This window comes from Physeter macrocephalus, unplaced genomic scaffold, assembly GCF_002837175.3.
Source record: "Physeter macrocephalus isolate SW-GA unplaced genomic scaffold, ASM283717v5 random_432, whole genome shotgun sequence".
In the NCBI taxonomy this organism is placed as follows: Eukaryota; Metazoa; Chordata; class Mammalia; order Artiodactyla; family Physeteridae; genus Physeter; species Physeter macrocephalus.
Genome location: NW_021145718.1, coordinates 42,304 through 59,852, shown reverse-complemented (window position 1 = coordinate 59,852; position 17,549 = coordinate 42,304). Strand labels below are relative to the sequence as shown.

Sequence of the window (17,549 nt, the reverse complement as noted above, 5' to 3'; positions counted from 1 at the left end):
GGGGCGCAGTGGTTAAGAATCCGCCTGCCAATGCAGGGGACATGGGTTCGAGCCCTGGTCTGGGAAGATCCCACATGCCGTGCATCAACTAAGCCCATGCGCCACAACTACTGAGCCTGTGCTCTAGAGCCCGCGAGCCACAACTACTGAAGCCTGTGTGCCACAACTACTGAAGCCCACGCACCTAGAGCCCGTGCTCCGCAACATGAGAAGCCACGACAATGAGAAGCCCGCGTACCGCAACGAAGAGTAGCCCCCGCTCACCGCAACCAGACAGAGCCTGCACGCAGCAACGAAGAACCAACCCAGCCATAAATAAATAAATCAATAAATTTAGAACTATTAGTGGCCGAGAACACATTCGTAATAACAAAAATTGAATATGCTGTTTCATAATTATTAGACACTCAAAAGTAAAATATTCTTGGAAATGCATATTCTCATGGATTAGGCTTTTTTTCTTATTTTTTCAATTCATTCATATAACTGTGAATAAACATTAAGAAGTTATTGCTAGAATAAGACAGGGCTAAGCATCAATTTTATTTCTATTTTTCTTTGGGTTCTTTCTTTTCTTAAAGTAAACAAAGAGAAAACATGTTCATGTAAAGAAGATAGAAAAAAATAGATATATTGTTATAATATTGTCATTTTGTTCTTTGAACGCTATCCAAGGAGGCTCAAAATCCCAGAGTGGTCCACCATGGAAATTTACATTGAAGGCTTTTTTTTTTTTTTTTTTGGCTATTCCACACAGCTTGCGGGATTCTTAGTTCTCTGACCAGGGATCAAACCCAGGCCCTTGGCAGTGAAAGTGCTGAGTCCTAACCACTGGACTACCAGGGAATTCCCTACATTAAAGGATTTCTCTGCTAACAGTTTGATTCAAAGGACGGGACAGTCTCCGAATGGCTAAAGGATGTGTGCCCAGCGATCAGCGGTTCAAGTCCTTCACTATCTGCACCTGAGCACCAGCATGCCAAGGGTCCCTCCGTCTGTGCGTGGAGATGTTGCTACCCAAAGACAAGGGACCAAGGCAAGAGTGCATCTCGCTTTCGTAAAGTAGGAGAGGGCGACTGTGTCGGGGAAGATGGGAAGACAGAACCTGCCGTTGGGGTATTCTCAGGCAGAGCAGTCTGGGGCAAGAGAACAGAACTGGAAGCTGAGGACCTGGGAACTGATTTTGTGACCACTCTCCATGCCCTGTGAAACACCCAGAATGTCTCCATGGATGCCAGTCTCGCAGCTGCTGACTTAGAGAACTCTCGGGAGGTCCCACACCCGGGTCAGGTTTTGCGGATCACAGAACTACAAAAAGAGGAGAACGGAACCAAATTCTGAGCAACCAAAAGGGAAAACCACATATTAACATGCCTTCTGATGTGACTGACGCGACGGGACTACACAGCAGCACTAAGACAGTGATTCGTGTGATTCAAGCCTGGAAAATGGAATCTGCATGAAGTAAGCCTTGAGGTCCAACTCCCGGCTCACAGGAGACCCAGGGGACAGAGGAACAAGTTCAACAGCACCGTAAGGAAGCAATCTGCCAAAGTCAGAATGTGGGACACTCTACAGATGAATGATCCAGTTTCTCTAACACATTACTAGCATGGGGAGAAAAGGCCGCGGGGGCCGGGGGGGTACTGTTAAAGAATAAAAGGGACTAAAAAGATTCAGTATGAAACAAATTCAATATGAAAATCTTGTTTGTATCCTGATTCTAAGAAAACAATTTTAGAAGACAATTTTTTTTTAAATGGCGGAAGTTTGAATGTGAACTAAGTGTTGGATAATAATAAGGAATTATTAATTTTGGTAGGTGTGATAATACCATGGTGATTATGGTTTTTTTTTAAAAGTCATTCAGGGAGTTCCCTGGTTGCCTAGTGGTTAGGATTCAGTGCTTTCACCGCTGTGGCCCAGGTTCATTCCCTGGTCGGGGAACTGAGATCCTGCAAGCCACATGGTGAGAAAAGAAAGAAAGAAAAAGAGAGAGAAAGAGAGGAAGAAAGAAAGAAAGAGAGAGAGAGGGAGGGAGGAAGAAAGAAAGAGAGAGAAAGAAAGGAAGGAAGGAAGGAAGCAAGGAAGGAAGGAGGGAAGGAAGGAAGAGAGGGAGGAAGGAAAGAAGGGAGAGAGAAAGAGAGAAAGAAAGAGTCATTCAATTAGAGTTGTGCGCTGAATTTACAAGTAAGATCACATGATGCCTAAGATTTGCTTTTACACAGTATTCCACCTCCCGAGAATATGGGCTGGGAGGAGGGGGAAACACGTGAAATGAGATTAGCAAAACGTCAATAATGATTGAAGCTGGGTGGTGGGTACCTGGGGTGCCTCATAGGATTCGCTCCACTTTATTACACGTTTGAAACTGTCTTGGGGACTTCCCTGGTAGCACAGTGGTTAAGAATCCACCTGCCGATGCAGGGGGCACAGGTTCGATCCCTGGTCCGGGAAGATACCACATGCTGCAAAGCAACTAAGCCCATGTGCCACACCTACCGAGCTCTAGAGCCCACGTGCCACAACTACTGAGCCCGAGCGCCACAAATGCTGAAGCCTGTGCGCCTAGGGCCCGTGCTCCGCAACAAGAGAAGCCACCTCAATGAGAAGCCCGCGCACCGCAAAGAAGAGCGGCCCCCGCTCGCCACAACTAGAGAAGGCCCGCGGGCAGTAACGAAGACCCAGCGCAGCCAAAATAAAAAAAGATAATGTCTATAACATAAGGTCTTTCAAGGGAGAGGAGGAGGAGAGAAAGAGAATATTTAATTAGTGCCAGCAAAGCTCTGTGCTAAGCCCTTCCTAAATATTATCTTATTGGAAATACTTATTTACAAGTCCTGAGACAGCTGCCAACAAGCTTCTTTCACTGTCTAAGGAGAGGCAGGGGCATTCAGTACGCTGGATGCAAAACAGGGTCAGCGAGAAGAGGGAGACATTAGCACCTGTAGATCACAGAGATGCAGCTTGGCCGCATGCGGAGAAACTGGAAATACCCCTTAGCAGAGAAGTAACAGAATAAACATCCTCCACTTACATCCCTCCTACCACGTGCTACTTACCCCTGCAGCAAAGCCAAGGCTTCCATCTAAGATCCGCCTCTGAAAATGAAAACAACATGTTTCAGTTTCTAAGGGATGTTCCATGGGACAAGAGGAAACCATAGGCCTAAGACAGCCACATGAATAAAGTCTAGCCCATGCCTCACTTTGCGAACCTATCTGGAATCCTGGACCCAAGTCTTTATAAAATGGGCCAAGAACCAGGGGGAAAAAATTTTTTTAAAACGTTCCATCCGGGCTCCCCTGGTGGCACAGTGGTTGAGAGTCCGCCTGCCGATGCAGGGGACGCGGGTTCGTGCCCCGGTCTGGGAAGATCCCATATGCCGCAGAGCGGCTGGGCCCGTGAGCCATGGCCGCTGAGCCTGTGCGTCCGGAGCCTGTGCTCCGCAACAGGAGAGGCCACAACAGTGAGAGGCCCGCATACCGCCAAAAAAAAAAACAAAAACCAAAAACAGAAAACAAACAAAAAAAAAAACCTTCCATCCATCCCACAGCCAATCAGAGCATTCTTTCAGTGTGACCCTTGCTTTTCATTGGTCCACGTGTTTTGCCTCTTTCTCGGCTCTCCCTGTGAATTATGGCTATAAACTTTTAGTAAGTAGCTGGTCTAAAAGACGGAAATTGACCAGTACTGGCAAGGAGCATGTGGACCAACCAAAATCCTCTCACACTGAAAGAGGCAGTACAAACTGGTACAGTCACTTGGCAAAGCTGGCAGCGCCCACTAGAAGTAAACCTTCAAAAGCATACCCTATGACCCAGCAGTGCCACGCATAATTACCTAACAGAAATGCATATTTGGATTCACCAGATGCGTGTACAAAAATGCTCTTTGCGGCATTATTTGTGAGAGCTGAAAACTAGAAACTAACCAAAAGCCCACCAAGAGCAGAATGGATACACCATTAGGTTGTATGCATACAACAGAACACCATATGGAAATGAGAACCCACATATATACATGAATGGAGCTCACAGTCAGGCAGGGGCATTCAGTAGACTGGAAAATAAATAGGGTGAAATCAGCCCGACAGAGAAGAGCATATACTATACGATTACTCCATTTATATGCTATACAAAACAGAGAAAACAAATCTCTGGTGTTGGAGAGCAGGAGAGGGGCTGCCCTTGGAGTGGAGGTAAGGGGTGGGGAGGCAGTGATTGGAAGGGACCCTTCTGAAAGGGCTGCTGGGAGCAGGGGGATGGGGGGCTGGTCCTGCTCCAGCACTTGATCTGGGTACTATTTTCATCGGTGAAAAGTTAACAGGCTGTACACTTATAAAATGTGCATTTTTCTATCTGCTTCGTAGATGCCAATAAAAAGGGTTTTTTGTGGGTTTTTTTTTTTTTAGGAAGTGGCCTAAGTTAGGGATATCATCTATAGCCACATGGACACACTAGATACGCTGAGATGCTTATCACCCCGATCCCTGAGCCCCCCGGTGAGGTCTGGGACGCTAGAGCTGCCAGGTAACCATCACCAGCTACAGGCACCCTCTGCCCACCTCTGTGTGGCTATAGGGGCTGGGTGGAAGGTTCTGACCCCAGGGAGCCACACAAATGACATTCTTCTCTAGGCATGCCACGACAGAAGCCACGTTGGTCTAATCAACTAATTTAATCAAAGCAGACAGATATAATTCAAAAGTCAGGTAGAAGCATCCTTTCAGCATTCCTCTGGATCCTGAAAGGAGAAGCATTATACTCTTCTTAAGATCAGTAAACCTGTTCTTCTACTTTCAGACATTTGTCTCAAGGAACTAATCAGATGTGTGCTCAAAGATTCATGTTCATCATAACACTATTTCTAGAAGCAAGAAAAAGAGACATAACTAATTGTCCAGCGGTTGGGGATTGGCTAACTCAACTGCAATGCACTTTTACGGCGGGATATTCTACAGCCATTTAAGTAACCAGAGTAACCAAAATAATCAAAAAACCATTTAGGGATAGGGAGGGGTACTTATAACATCCAGTGAGAAACGCTGGTTATAAAACATCACAGACAGTTTGCTCCTCATTATGTAAAGAAAACAGATATGTCTGTACTTATGTATACTCAAATACAGCTGAATAAATTTGAGCAAATATGTTCAGTTTTCCTTTCAGAGAAGTAGGATCACGAACTTTTTTATTATTTCTTTCAGCTTTTCCATATTTTCCAAGTTTCCTACAATTACAACATGAGTTTTTCAATCTAGAAAATGAATCTTGAGTGAAGTTGAGCCAATGTTGCCCACAGCAGCAGAGGGCAGATGGCTGAGTGTCTGCTATCCCAAGGGACCATCACCACGGCCCCCATTCTAGTTGGGCGAAAGCTGAGGTTCACCAGGGAGGGGGAGGGGAAGAGCCAACCCCTGTGCGCTCACGTCTACGGCTGGCTTTATCCCCTCGTGCTGTAACCCCTTCCCGCTCCTCCCGCACCCCTCCTGTGCAGAGAGGGCTCACGCAGCCCACCTGGGCCTGCTATCTTTAGAAGGTCCCACTTTCAAGGTCAGTCCTTGGCTGGCTTCTGGGAAGTTGGCGCCGGGACGGCTCACCCCACTCCCTGACCAGTAAGGGTGGGCCCCTGTGCCTGTCTCACAAACAAGGTGATCTGTGCACGACACCTGCTTTCCTTCATCGAGTCTGGGATTTGGGTCGGGAGCTCAGCACAGATGCCCACGTGACCAGTCCCCCGTAAACACCTTGGGGCCCGAGTCTGCACTGGGCGTCCCTGGGCTGACACGTGGTCCACGTGTTACTGCATTTTCAATGCTGGGGGAATGAACACGCTCTGTGCCCCCTCACGGGAGGAAGGGGGCATTGAATCCCAAATCTGGGCACAGGTTTCTCCAGACCCTGACCGTCTCTGTCTTGCTGATGCTTTCGTGTGTCCTTTCGCTGTAATAAACCTGAGCCCCGAGAACAACTCGATGCTGAGCCCTCCGAGTCTAGGATATCGCCAAACGCGCGGGTGGTCTCGGGGACCCCGTGTGCCTCCACGCAGAGAAAGGACTCAGCGGTTCCTCCTACGGGCCCGGGGATTACACTAACGCGACACAAACGAGCGGCTCTGCGGCTCCCAAGGGGAAGGGGGCACCTCTGCGATGGCTTCTCCCTTCTGAGGAGCCTCCACAGCGTCGGCCGGGGCCACGTGGGGCTGTGGAGTTCCCCTCGGGTCTCCAGGGCCAGCTGGGCCAGCCAGACCCCAGCTATTTCGACTCAGATCTCGCCTCCTCAACGCAAAAGAAAACTGGTGAAGATGAGATGAGATGAGACGAGACGGTGAAGATGCTCTGCCCCAGAAGGGCGCGAGGACGGGACCCCAGAAGACCTTGCGTGGCTGTCAGGAAACGGGAGGAGGGTCAGGTCACCTGTCCACAGTAACCCGGGACTCCTCGGGGCTGTGGGTCTCCCCAGGCGGGGGAGGGCAGTGGGGGAGGCCCCACCTTGTTGGCGACACCGACACTGCTCTTCAGGCTCTAACACAAGAGTGCCCGGCTGGCCGGCTTCCTAGACGGGTTTTGCTCTCCAGACAGGCCTCCCAGCTCACTTCTGGCTAACCACCCCTACAGTGTCTGTGGCTGCGGGAGCCACGCAGGGGCTTCGCTTTCATCAAGGCATCCATGGCTGATGGCTCCAGGCCGTGGACTGGGGGGGGTCAAGGTTGCAGGAAAGAAAGGACTTTTGGGCACAGGAGCGGGGCGTGGAGGGGGGCGTGGAGAGGGGAGGGGAGGGGCAGGGTGGGGTGTGTCCGGGGGTGTGGCCCTGGGGGTGTGAGTGAGATGCACAGGGCAAGCGTAGGGGTGGGGGGGGAGGGGAAGGAGAGGAGTGAGGGAGTTTGCGTGGCGTGTGTAGGAGGGTGTAGCGTGTGGCGGAGGGAGAGGTGGAGTCTGGAGGATCTAGGGGTGCAGGGGTGGGAGGGGTGGGCAGATGTGGGGTCTATAGGAGCCTGGGAGGCAGGTATGCGTGTATTCATCCCAAAGAAGGTGAGGAAGTCCATGAAGAGCCTGGAAATGGGGTATAAGAGGAAGTGGACAGACGCCCCCCCCACTGCCTTTTCCCAAGGTCTTTTCAACCATCTTAACTCAAGGCCACAGGGCAGGAGAGGTACAAACCTCACGCACATCACCACCTGCTCCGGACCCAAGAGAAACTAGACGGCAGGTAGAAATCAGGCAGAGGGCTCAAGGAGGCTGAGTACCTGGTCTTCTCACTTCCTGCTCCCTCTGAGTCAGGAGCGGGGAAGCAGGGGACCCAGGAGCACGGGCGCAGCAAGCTGGAGGGGACAAGGGGAGGAAAGGGGGCAGAGCCAATGTCACCCCAACCTGGAGCTGTGGCCGGCGGCACGAGCGAGTCTGCAGCCCGGCTGGGCGGAGGGGGCTGGTTTCAGAGCTCGCTAAGAGTCCCCGAGAACCCCCAGAACCCCCAGAACCGAACCGAGGCAACTCACCTGTCCGCTAGAGAACACGAACACAAGAGCTGCCCCGGCGGCCGTCATCCCCCAGGTGAAGAAGGTCCCCAGCAAGGCCTGGGACACAGGGCTGTGGCCTTGGAGCATGCTGGATACAGCTGTGTGCAGAGGAGCAGGAGAGGGTCAGCACCCGCGCTCCCTCCACCTGAGCTGGCCCATGTCTGGGCTGCGGGCGAGCACCCTTCCGCCATCCAACCCTCAGTGACCTCAATGACCCGGCGCAGGTCGGGCGGCTTCATCCAGCTTCTCCCCGGCTACTGGAAATCACCTAACTCCAAAAGGAGGGACATGGGGACACGTAGGGGGATGCCAGAGGAGTAGATGCCACAACAGAAGGGACAACGTTGGGAAACAGTTCCAAAGAGAAGAAGCGCAAAGAATGTGAATTATTTAGCCTGGAGGAAGGGCGCATGGGAGGGCCCGCGACTGCAGCCTTCCGGCACATTCTGCCTTTTCTACCTGGCCTTGCCTATCGTCCATCAGCGGTTCTGTCTCCTCCAAACACAGGTGACTAGCTCCGATTCCCTCCTGAAGCTCTTCCACCTACATCGTGATCACACTTTCATAGCTCCACCGGGAAGTTCCCACGGCGGTTCCCAAGGCCTGCAAAGGGTACACGCCATAGACTGACGTGCAACTAGCCCAGTAACTGTTCAACCACTGCACGCTGCGTGGGCATCGTATTCCAACTCAACCCAGTTACTCCCAGAACCTTCGACAAGCCCCAGATGGTCCTGCTCCAAGTCTCTCTTTATCCGGTTTCCTCCCAGCACGCCTTCCTCCCCACCCTCCAGCCATCAGACCCAGTGAATCCTCTGTTGCCCACCTAACAGCAACTTCAATTCCACGCTTCCCTGATTCCTCTCCACTCCCGTCCGAGGGCACACCTTTGGTGTTTTCTTTGTGTGGGCTTGCCTCCTTCATCTTTTATATCATTCGTTGCTTAAAAACAGGGATGATGTTTTTTCGCACTTGACACCCGTGTAAAATAGGGCTTTCTGGCACCCCAAAACTATGTGTTGAATTGAAAAGGGCCAGCTTAACTTGAATAGGACATTCAGCAAGAACAAGGAAACAGCGACCCAAGGGGCATTTCCCCCAGTCCACTGAGCACGCTTGCCCCCAAAGCTGGGGAATCTCCTCCAGACTTGACATGTTCTCAGTTCTAGCTCTAAAGTGACAGGGAATCAGACGCTCCCTGTGGAAAGTTACGAGGCGGAGAAACCTGTTGGTTGAAAAGCCCTGCGTTTTGGTACATAAACATTGGGGCTCAGGGCCTCATCTCAAAGGGCTCATTCAGCTCGCCCCCCGCCCCCGCCATCTTCCAGCAACCACAGGGCTGGACACGACCCCACTGGGCTCAGCCCTGCCAGGCCCTAGTGGTCTGACAGGAGCCAGCAGCCTGAGCTTGCAGATCAAAAGCTGAAGATTCTGCCTCGGACCCTGGAAGGAAACCAGGGCAGAGGGTGGAAGGGTCCTCTTATGCCACGAGGGTCAACAACACGGCAGCATTCAGACCTAGGAGGGCTGTGAGTCCAGGTGAACCCAGATAAGCCCAGGTGAGCCCAGCTGTGCCCAGGCTCAGCCGAGGTGCCAGGAAACCTCGGAGAGAAATAGAATCTCTGGATTCAGATTGGGTCCCCACAGTCTAAGTGGACTTCAGAATGATGACTGCACCAAATAAAGAAAAGCAAATATTAGAAAAAACGCACCTTTTTACATATGTTATCTAGTTAAGGTACCCTACAGACAATGGTTCATGTTTGTCTTTAAACAGAGACATCCGGATCATTACATCAACCTTCTCTTTCTAGCTGCTCGCGGATAAAATTTCAAACGGCATTTACAAAGAAAGGCACATAGCTATCATCTCCTCAGTACTTACCATCCAAGACAGGTCATAACGAAAAAACAACTTTGTTTTTCAGCGTTGAATGTGCCTTTTAATAACTACAGAAAAGAGGAAACCGTTGGCATTCACCAACGGGCCAAAGTCAACATGGGTTTTGTGGGCTGGCAAACGAGGGAGCTCGCGGGTGTTCTTGGGGGCTAGTGGGAGGGGAAAACACCTTTCCAAGACCCTATTTACACCCGAGAGCCCTGAGATGTAAGAAAAAGGGACACAGAGGGAAGACCGAGGCCGCCACCCTTCCCATCCCTACAACAGCAGGTTTACTGTCAGCAACGCAAGCTCAGTGCCCCTTGGAGAAGTTTCTTCCAGCTGCTGTTTTAAATCCTCACTACTCAAAGGGTGGTCCCAGAACCAGCAACGCTGGGCGCCCTTAGGAGCTAAGTTAGAAATGCAGACTCTCAGGCCCCACCCCAGACTTGCTGAATCAGAACCTGCATTTCAGCGAGTTCCATGGGGGATTCCTATGCACATCAAAGGGGAAAGCACAGGTCTAAAACTGGAACAACTTCTACAAGACCAAGAACTTAGAAGGTGAGTTCTCCTGCCCTACAGGGGATCAGCAGGGCCGCCGCCACAGAGACCCAAGAGAACAGAAAGCTTTCTCCAGCAGGTAGACAGGAGCGCCTTGGGAGCAAGGATGGTCAGCCAGGGCACCTCAAAAGCCGCTTCCGCAATGGGGCTCAGACTTCCTCGTGAGCTGATACTAATACATAAACCTGGGTTACTTTGCAGAAGGCGGGATTATTCTCTGCCCGCTCCGGCTTTAAAAGATGCCAGCACCACCCCACACATAGCAGCACACGGCTCCTGGCTGATAGAGTATTTATTTATTTTCTCTCCCTTTTAAACCTGTCACCCTGCTTCCAAGAGTCAGCTTCAAGATGCCAATGAAAAAGTTGCAGAGGTAGAAAGCGCACTTCACGAAACCTACATACATGTCCTGACTTCGAGAGTGGAACTGAGCAAAATGATTCGGGTTTGGGCTGACGTGACTGCGGAGAATGTCCTCTAATAACCTGGCTACTCAAAGTGTGGTCCGAGGACCGGCCGACCCGGGGGTTGATTAGAAACGCACCCTCTCGGGCCTGCTGCATCTTAACCGGATTCCCAGCCACATTCAAGGGGTGCCGCTGAACCCCAGAACCAGAGGGAGGGGACTCGAAGCAGCTGGACTTGTAGCCACAGCCGTTCCCTGGGCTCCCGGGCCCCCCGCACATGCCCAGCGGGAAGCACTAAATGAAAAGGAGATCCTGGGGAACCACTGTCAAAGGAAGGCAGGTCCACAGCCTCCAGCTCGCCCTGGAGAGGGGCCGAGGTGGGGCTCCGGGCACCCCTCCCCCTCCTCTGCCACCTGCCGAGGCCGCCCCGCTTCTCCTCCGACCCACTCCTCTCCCAGGGGCACCCCCTTCCAAACTGCACGGGGCTGCCCTTCCGAGTCCCACGCTCTGGTCGCGCTGGCCCCAGCCCCCGGGCCTCCAGCCCCACCGAAGGCGCCGAAGGAGAGAAAAGCCGACTCACTTCGGTGCCCTCTCAAGCCCCCACTCCACTTCCATCAGCCCCGCAGCCGCTGGCTCCCCGGCTCCGCTCCGCGGTCACTTCCTGCTTCCCTCCCGGCACACGTGTCCCGCGGCCTTGAGGCCCCGCCCCCACCGCTGCGACTGGCAGATCCGGCCGGGAGAATAAATTCTCTGGTTCACAGCCGCTGCGGGCTCGGGAGCAGATCGGGGCGGGTGGAACAGAGCCCTGCAGAACCCTCTGCAATCTTCCAAGAAGCCCCAGAAACCCAAGGAAAGGACACCTTTCGCAACGTCCCTGACACCATTTATGTTGCTACACTTTGGAAGCTGAGTCCAACGCCCTGGGTGAGCAACAGGGCAGGACGCGTTTGGAGAGGGTGGGGAACGGAATCTCCCACCCTCAGCGTCCTTCTCTAGGCGAACGGCCCTCAAACTGTAGCGTCCAGTGGAACCAGCCAGAGAGATGTCAAAACACAGAACGCTGGCACCCTCAGAGCTTCTGGTTCTGGAAGCCTGGGTGGGGCCCAAGGTTTTCCGTTGTGAACTAGTCGCTGCTGAAGCTGTGGTTCTGGGACCCTCTTTGAGGGCTGCTGCTTTGCCCTCCAGGCCTTCCAGAAAAAGACCATGGGGTAAGATAGCTAGATTTAGCCAAAAATAAAGACAGGATGCCCAGTTAAATTTGAATTTCAGATAAACAACAAATACTTTTTTAGTGTAAGTATATCCTGGGCAGTACTGGGGACATACTTATGCTAAAAACATATTTCATATTTGTTGCATATCCGAAATTCAGATGTAACGGGTGTCCTGCATTTTATCTGATGACCCTACCGGAGGGTAACCAGAAACACTGCCCGTAATCACAGTGGCCACAGACCAGAGGATCCAACAGGAGCAGACCACTTTTGTCCATAGTTGTGGGCACTGATGATTGCACCAGATCCATGCACTGGGCCAGGAAGGGAAGACGGCGTGGTGACAGTAGGTGGTTTCTGCCTTCAGGAGATTCCCAGACCAGGGAGAGAGCCAGACCAGCTGTCTTAGCTCGGGCTGCCGTAAGAAAATACCACAGACTGGGTGGCTTAAACAATAGACATCTGTTTTCTCACACTTCTGGAGGCTGCAAGTCCAAGATCAGTCCAAGATCAAGGTGCAGATTCGGAGCCTGGTGAGGGTCTCTTCCTGGTTTGCAGATGGCTGCCTCTCACTGGGTCCTCACATGGCCTTTTCTTGGTGCACGCACAGGAAGGAAAAGAGAGGGATCTCTCTCTCTCTCCCTCTTCTTATAACGCTTCCAATCCTATCAAATGAGAAGCCCACCCTTACGGCTTCATTTAACCTTCAGTACCTCCTAAAAGCTCTATCTCCAAATGCAGTCCCACTGGGGGTTAGGGCTTTGGCATATGAATTTCATGGGTGGAGCCCTCATGAATGGCATTGTTATCCTTATAAAACAGGCTCCAGAGAGCTCCCTTGCCCCATCTGCCATGTGAGGATACACAAGAAGTCTGTAACCCAGATAAGGCCCTCACCCAACCACGCTGACACCCTCATCTCAGACTTCCAGCTTCCAGAACTGTGAGCAATAAATTTCTGTTGTGTATAAGCTACCCAGTCTGTGGCATGTAGTTACAGCAGCACGAAAGGGACTAAGACACCCCATTTTACAGGTAAGAAAACTGAGGCTCAGGAAAGCTCTGCATTGAGCCCAGGTTGACAGGGAGGTATGGGAAACCAGGCCCAGCTGACTCCAGAGATGGTGTTCTTCCTGCCTCAGACATTCAGGACTCACAGGATGGGACGGGACACCCTGATCAGCAAAACGTCTCTCTTCCCTTGAACCAGGCCAGTGCCCTAAAGCAGGGTGGCCAACCCCCAGGAGCCACATCCTGCCATTTCCCATCTTTCCCATTGAACCCCTTACACACACATGCACACACACACCACCAACCCAAACATACAAATTGCCTCTGTCTTTCTTGCACTTCCAAGGGCAAGGACCCCTTAGAAGCTCCAGAAGGAACACGTGGCCTTGCACTTTGATGTTAGCCCTTCCCACATCCACAACAGTAAGAAGTGCCCCAGTGTTGCCCAAAAGAAAATGTTTCCTGAAATCTAAGTACACTGGCTCTTACCTCCAGCCCATCCCCAGACCATTCCCATTCTCTCCCTCCAAAGCAAACTGTGCCCTGCAGCCTCCATAAGCTGGGGGAGGAGAGGAGAGGTGAGTGTGTAAGAACAAACTAATTAGCAGGGGCTCATTAAAAGGTGGTGGGGGACTTCCCTGGCAGCGCAGTGGTTAAGAATTTGCCTGCCGATGCAGGGGACACGGGTTCGAGCCCTGGTCCGGGAAGATCCCACATGCCGCGGAGCAACTAAGCCCGTGCGCCACAACTACTGAGACTGCGCTCTAGAGCCCGCGAGCCACAACTACTGAGCCTGCACACCTAGAGCCCGTGCTCCGCAACAAGAGAAGCCACCGCAATGAGCAGCCCGCGCACCGCAACCAAGAGTAGCCCCCGCTCACGGCAGCTAGAGAAAGCCCGCGCACAAACGAAGACCCAACGCACACAAAAATAAATCAAATAAATTTATAAAAATAAAATAAATAAAATTTAAAATCTAATATACTAAATAAAAGGTGGTGGGTGCCGTGCAGGCAGAGGGCTGCCTCCCAAACGTCCAAAGGCCATAGAACGAACTTGACAGTCAGCAAGGTATCCGCAAGGCAGTGGGATGGTGTCCCTTTCCAGAGGAATTGCTGTAGCTTGATCTGGTTAAGCAACCTGCCGGCAGCAAGCACCTCCCACTGGAGCATGGGACGGGGTGGGGCGGGAGACAGCTTCACAGGAAGTGTTGGGGGAGATGGAGAAGGGACAGGAGATGGACACAAGTGGTCCGGCCCAGTGAGTCCTCAGTCGCTTCACTGTTGCTTCTCTTATTCTCTCCTCCTCCCCACCCCTTCCTCCTCCGCCTTCTCCCTCTCTGTCTCTCTGCCCCCACTTTCCCTCCCCCTCCCTCCCTCCCTCCCTCCCTCCTTTCCTCTCCGAAATCTTGTTTCTTTTAGGAGGTACTGCAGCAATTAAGCAAAGGCTTTGGAATCTGACAGCCCAGGAAGAAGAAGCCCAGCTTGGCACGTGAGTTTCCTTGGACAAATTCCCCAGCCCCTCTCAGCCTCAGTCTCCCTGTCCTGGGTCTGGGAGTAATCACCCTGTGCTCTCTCTACAGGTGCCTGTACCTGGAACAAAGCGCCTACCATCCAGCAGGGCACCCATCACGGCAGGCTGAACGATCATTATCCCTCGACCCACGCTCCTTCCTTCATTTATTCACTCATTCATTTATCCAGTGGATGTGTCACGGGCCTCTGTTGGCTCTGCTGGGCCCTGGCACGCGGGAGATCAGCTACACACGGATAGCGTGGCCTAGCCCAGCCTCTCTGGCCTCTCATTTCTTTCCCTTTCCTGAAGTCTGGCCACTGATGCATCACGAGGACCAAGGTAAGCCTCTGAGCCTGGGGCACCGGTTCCTTCCAAGTGATAAACCCAGCTGAACTGGCACTGATATGCTGAAGGGATTAAGGAAGTGAAAGTAATAGGCAGTTCAAAGAAGTGCTATTGAAATGTCGGGGTGTTTTGTTGTTCTTTTAGGGGATTTTCTAAGTATGCCCCACCCATATATCCAGAATTCATCCACTCTGCCCAAAATAACAGCTCTGACTCATCATCCTGCCCTGACTCCCACTGTGCACCCCCCACCCCCACCCCCACCCCCCGCCACCAGTCTGTCCTCCAAGCAGCAGCCGAAGTGATTTTTTAAAGACAGGAGTCCAACCACGTCAGTCTATACTGCACAGCCTCTGAGAGCTCCTCCTGCCTTTGGAGTAACCAGTGGGCAGAGGCCAGGGATGCTGCTAAACACCCGCCACTCCTCACAACCTCCAGCAAAGAATCAGCTGACCCACAACGTCCACAGTGCCAAGCCTGAGAAGCCCTAGTGTAACCCCACAAAATAAGCCTTCTTAGTACGAAGTGATGACAAAACTCACTCTTTAAAATTTAACACGCCCTTCAAGAAGCATCCAGCCTCAGTCAAGGCACTAGTTAGCATGTGATTCACCCTAAAATGCAAGAGAGAAGAGAACCAAACGGCCAGCCAACCTTTACATTCCAATCACGGCAAAAATACACCTGCAATCAAACCTCCTAGGTGCTCGATTCCCTCGACCCTTCTGGGTTTTGATTATTTAAGGTTCTGATGTCAGGACACTGTGACATCACAGGGCTTCCTAAATGGAAATGCCTGGAACGGCTTTGGCAGGTGGAACAGGTCTAATTGCCCTTAACATCTGCTCTCCAATGTGACTGACAAACTGAGGAAGAGGAGATTCTAACCCGCCTTTTATCTAAGCACCATCCAAAGGAGCCAACAGCAACTTGACGCCAGTTTTCTGAGCCTCGTACAGGGAAGAGCTGCCCTTGAGGGCTTGAGGGGGAAATGGACTCAGCAAGCATGCCCCTTCTCACCTTTGTCTAACTGGTTAATTCTGAACCTGCACCAGCTATGTTGGAGGTAGGGTATAGAAGTACAGGTTCTCTAAATGTCCATGGACAGATGAATGGATAAAGAAGATGTGGTATACATACAATGGAATACTACTCAGCCACAAAAAAGAATGAAACAATGCCATTTGCAGCAACATGGATGGACCTAGAGATGATCATACTAAGTGAAGGAAGTCAGACAGAGAAAGACAAATACCATATAATATCACATATATATGAAATCTAAAAAGTGAACTTGTTTACAAAACAGAAACAGACTCACAGGCATAGAAAACAACCTTATGGTTACCAAGGGGGAAAGCAGAGGGGAGGGATAAATTAGGAGTTTGGGTTTAACATATACGCGCTACTATATATAAAATAGATAACCAACAAGGGCCTACTGTATAGCACAGAGAACTCTACTCAATATCTTGTAATAACCTATAATGGAAAAGAATCCAAAAAAGAATAGATTTATATATATGTGTAACTGAATCACTTTGCTATACACCTGAAACTAACAACATTGTAAATCAACTATACTTCAATTAAAAATAAATAAATAAATTTTTAAAAGACAGTAACATTTCAAACCCCCCCCCAAAAAAAAAGAAAGAGAAAGAAAAAAAAGAAAAGCGCAGGTACTACTGACTTTATACGAACCTATTATTGGGAGGGAAGTTTGCAGTAAGCTCAACCACCAGCTTAATTAAGATATGGAATTACTAGGTAAAAAACACCACTGATTAAATATGAAATCAACCCTGTTTCCGAGATGATCTTTGGCATAAATCCACTTTCCATCTTTTCCACATTGGCTTCAAACAACTCTCCTGGCATCTCATAAGTAATTCTATGGAGTCCACTTTGCTCGGTTTTATTAAGGGGAATCACTGAACAAGTAAATTCTACTTCAAGCCTGTTCCTTTAGAGCCCTGTGGATCACACGAATAGCCTGTTGGTTCACTCACTCACTCATCAAACGTTTGCTGCACACCTACTATGTGACAGGCATGTTTGAGGCACTGGATACACATCAGCAAAGGACACAGAGACAACCTGTGCCCTCACGATGCTGCCAGTGCAGACGCTACAGGCATTGCCTTGAGTGTGTGTTATAAATTAAGGCTTATGATGAAAGCTGTTATATAGTATTATTCGGCTGCTCCTTCCCTTTTCTTATTCTCCAGGAAAGAAAGACCCATGCCTTCCACTGCCGGGCAATCTCCCCAGCCAGTGAGGAAAACTCAGCAGGAGAAAACCTCCTTCTTTTGGTGGATAGAGAGGCAACTGGCCCGCACAGCCAAGCTTGGGGCCCTCACCTGCAAGGGGGCTGCTAGGAGCAGAGTGTCCCAGGTGGCGAGGACACCAGGGCACACGCCGACATCAGCATTGCTGATACTTGCCGAAGAGGCCTCGGAAGAAAAGGAACTCAGTCTAAGATTGATTTTTTTTTTTTGATTCTAAAGGAATATTCACTTTAATACCAAAATTTCTCATTTTTTTATTCAAGGGGCACCTTAAAACGGCATGAACTTCAGAACCCACAAAACCTGATGTGCCCCAGGTGGAATATTTGAAGATCTGAAGTGTTGGGAGATTTGAAGCTGGAAAACAGCTTTCTTCGGCAGGCAGAACAGCGCCCCTGCCCACGCCCCCGCCAAGATGTTCACATTCTAATCCCTGAAAGCTGGGTGTGTTACCTGACTGGCAAAAGGGTCTTTGCTGACGTGACTGAGGATCTTGAGATGGGAAGCTTATGCCAGATTACCCGGGTGGGACCCTGTAATGACAAAGGTCCTTATAAAGGAAGAGAGGGAGGCAGCACGTCAGAGTGAGAGAAGGCAGAGGTCAGAGTAGTGCAGCCACAAGCCAAGGAATGCGGGCAGCCTCTAGAAACTGGAAAAGGCAAGGACCCCTTAGAAGCTCCAGAAGGAACACCTGGCCTTGCACTTTGATGTTAGCCCTTCCGACATCCACAACAGTAATGATTTACGTTGTCTGAAGCCACTAAGTTTGTGATGATTTGTTACAGCAACCGCAGGAAACGAATAC

General features: G+C 50.9%; 1 long non-coding RNA gene across 2 annotated transcripts; it reads right to left on the bottom strand.

Annotated features, from left to right (window-relative positions):
• Positions 1-2,864: 2,864 nt before the first annotated feature.
• On the bottom strand, positions 2,865-11,025 carry LOC114485062 (uncharacterized). Of its 2 annotated transcripts, none has more exons than XR_003678527.2 (3): positions 10,949-11,025; positions 7,498-7,616; positions 2,865-3,101 (listed from the first exon to the last, which is right to left on the bottom strand). It is a non-coding gene; the product is annotated as an uncharacterized lncRNA (long non-coding RNA). The 2 variants fall into 2 exon arrangements; XR_003678528.2 differs by lacking the exon at positions 2,865-3,101 and adding an exon at positions 7,075-7,323.
• Positions 11,026-17,549: the final 6,524 nt, after the last annotated feature.